Genomic DNA, 3004 nt, shown 5'->3' with positions numbered 1-3004 from the left:
ACTCTTCTTGACTTTGATAAGGTTTTTACAATAGAATGTGATGCTAGTGGTCAAGCAATAGGTGTTGTCCTAAGTCAAGAAGGCAGGCATGTTGCATTCTTTAGTGCAAAATTAAATGATTCTAAGAGAAAGTATTCCTCATATGATTTAGAATTATATGCTATGGTTCAATCCCTTAAAAAGTGGAGGCATTATTTATTGCCAAATGAGTTTGTAGTGTTTACTAACAATCATGAACTTACTTTCTTAAATGGGCAGGATAAGTTGAACCATAGGCATATGAAGTGGGTTGAGTATTTGCAGGCATACACTTTCACTATAAAAGACAAGAAGGGTATAGCCAATAAAGTTGTAGATGCCCTTAGTAGGAGGTCACTTATGGCTTGGGAAATACAGTTATAGTGTTAGGATTGATGCACTTATGGATATGTATCAAGGGGATGCGGATTTCAAAGAGCCATATGAGGTTTGTAGTCAATTTTATAATACATTTCATGGTGAGTGCTCTAATTTTGTACTTCAGAAAAGTCTTATTTTCAAAGGGAATCAATTATGTGTGCCTAAATATTCAATGAGGGGGAACTTAATAAAAGAAAAGCATAGTGGGAGTCTTGGGGGACATTTTGGTATTGATAAAACATTGGAGCAAGTTAAGAGGTTTTACTTTTGGCCAAGAATGTAGGTAGATGTCAAAAAGTATGTAGAAAATTCCACTCTATGTCAAAGGGCTAAAGTAACTCCATCCAATGCAGGGCTCTATCAGCCTCTACCAATTCCCAATAGGCCTTGGGAAGGTATAAGCATGGATTGTGTTGGGGCTGCCTAGAACACAAAGGGGTTTTGATAGTGCATTTGTGGTTGTTAATAGGTTTAGTAAAATGCCCCATTTCTTTCCATGTAAGTGTAAAAATGATGCCTCTAGTATTGCAAGACTTTTTTTCAAGGAAATTGTGAGAATACATGATATCCAATGAATATAGTCTCTGATAGAGACTCCAAGTTTATTGATCACTTCTGAAGGACCTTGTGGAAGAAACTTGACACAAACTTGTCCTATAGTTCAACCTACCATCCACAAATAGATGACCAAATAGAGGTTGTCAATAGGTCATTGGGGAACCTATTAATGTGCCTTATTAAGGAGCATGGTTAGACTTGGGATCTGATTTTGCCTCAAGCGGAGTATGCCTATAATGACTCCATAAATAGAAGCATTGGAAGAAGTCCTTTTGACGTTTTCTATGGTATTGAATTGAGAGATCTAAAAGGTATGAAGGAAAGGAGTGCTCAAGGGGAAGACTTTGCTACTTCTATGAGAGACATTCATCAACAAGTTGGGGATATCCTTCAAAAGAATGTGGAAAAGTATAAGGAAAGGGTAGATTTGAAAAGGAGAGATGTTCAGTTCAAATTTGGTGATTTGGTACTTGCACACCTGAAGAATGAAAGGCTTCCAAAAGGCAAATATACAAAGCTCGTGATGAAAAAGATAGGACCTTGCAGGGTGGTCCACAAATTTGGCCAAAATGCATATGAGATTGAGTTGCCCCTTGAGGTAGCCATATCTCTAATTTTTAATGTCTCTGATTTGTATCCTTTCAAAAGTTATATGGTTGCAGGTGAAAGTATAGGTATGACAACATCTAAAGATGATGATTGGGTCAAGGAGTTACCCCCTAGTCAACCTTTAAAAATTGAAAGAATTCTTGACACCAAGGAGCTGAAGAGAACTAGGAGGAAGATTTATAAGGAGTATTTGATCAAATGGCATAGATTACTCAAGGAGGATTCCACATTGATGACTAAGGAAGACCTATAGAAGCATGGGACATTTGTTGCAGACCTGATCTCAAAGGGGACTTGAGATTTTTCTCTCCTCGGGTGTATGGTGTAGGAGCACCTAGGCACTTGGAATGCCTTGTGAAGGTATTCTAGGTGAAATGTTTTGTTTGGGTGTATTCTCAAGTTCAATAAGATCCAAGGGAACACATGTTATCACTCCAATGTTTTGTAAGGAACTTGAATGCCAACTATGTCATGAAGACCTATAAGGTCTTGAAAAGATCAATTGTATTCAAACTATGCATATGTGACCCAAAGCATGGGGAAATGATGTAATTAGTGTTTTTGAGTCATTTTTGATTAGTTTGTAGGGTTCTTGCAGAATTTGGAGTCCATTTCAAGTAAATTGTAAAAGGTGTCATAGTTGCTTGACAACTTTTCAAGTTGACAAGCAACATTTTTGAATTCTAATGGCTAACCACCCTAAATAGTGGTTAGAACCGTTGAAACTTATAGGAAACAATTAAATATGCCTCAAGGGGGTAGAGGAAGGGGTTTTTAGGGAGTTCTGAATCCATTTTGAAACAATACAATTATGATTTCCTGATAAAAACACGTTTAAGCCTCTGATTCTTTGCTTGTACAAATAAAACATCTTATTGTATGGTTGAATGGTTGATATGGTTAGATAGGTTGATGAGTTAGATTTAATTTAAAGTTGGTTTAAGGCAAATTAATAAAGTTTGGAGGGAGTTATCCTTGTTTTTGTGTAGGCAAGTCTGTAACCCTCCATCCCTAGGGCCAGTTCACAAAAAATGGTTGTATCTCCACTTTCCACCATTGGAAAATTATGGCTCTAGGTGGAAATGGAGGTGTTTTGTGTGTTCTTTCAAATAACCCAAGACTCATATCAGGAAATGCAGTTGGTGCAAAGTTATGGCTTTCCCTAGTTCTATCATCTTCATGTGACAAGCCTAGAATGAAGGAGTTTGAGTGCAAAAGGTGTTGCAATGGATGATTTAAGATGTTTAGGAATTGTGTAAAGGTGGAATATTAAGTTTGAGGGTGTATCTGACATGTCCCAAGTAGTGGTTGGGTTGTTTGGTGCATTTGAAGAACACTTTCTTTGTAAAGGAGACCTAATTATCCCTCTAAAATCCTTGATCAGTCAAAATTTGACCATACTGTTCCGAAGGACCCCATGCCAAGTTTAATACACGTT

Source organism: Cryptomeria japonica, chromosome 1, assembly GCF_030272615.1.
Source record: "Cryptomeria japonica chromosome 1, Sugi_1.0, whole genome shotgun sequence".
In the NCBI taxonomy this organism is placed as follows: Eukaryota; Viridiplantae; Streptophyta; class Pinopsida; order Cupressales; family Cupressaceae; genus Cryptomeria; species Cryptomeria japonica.
This window is presented reverse-complemented; position numbering follows the sequence as displayed.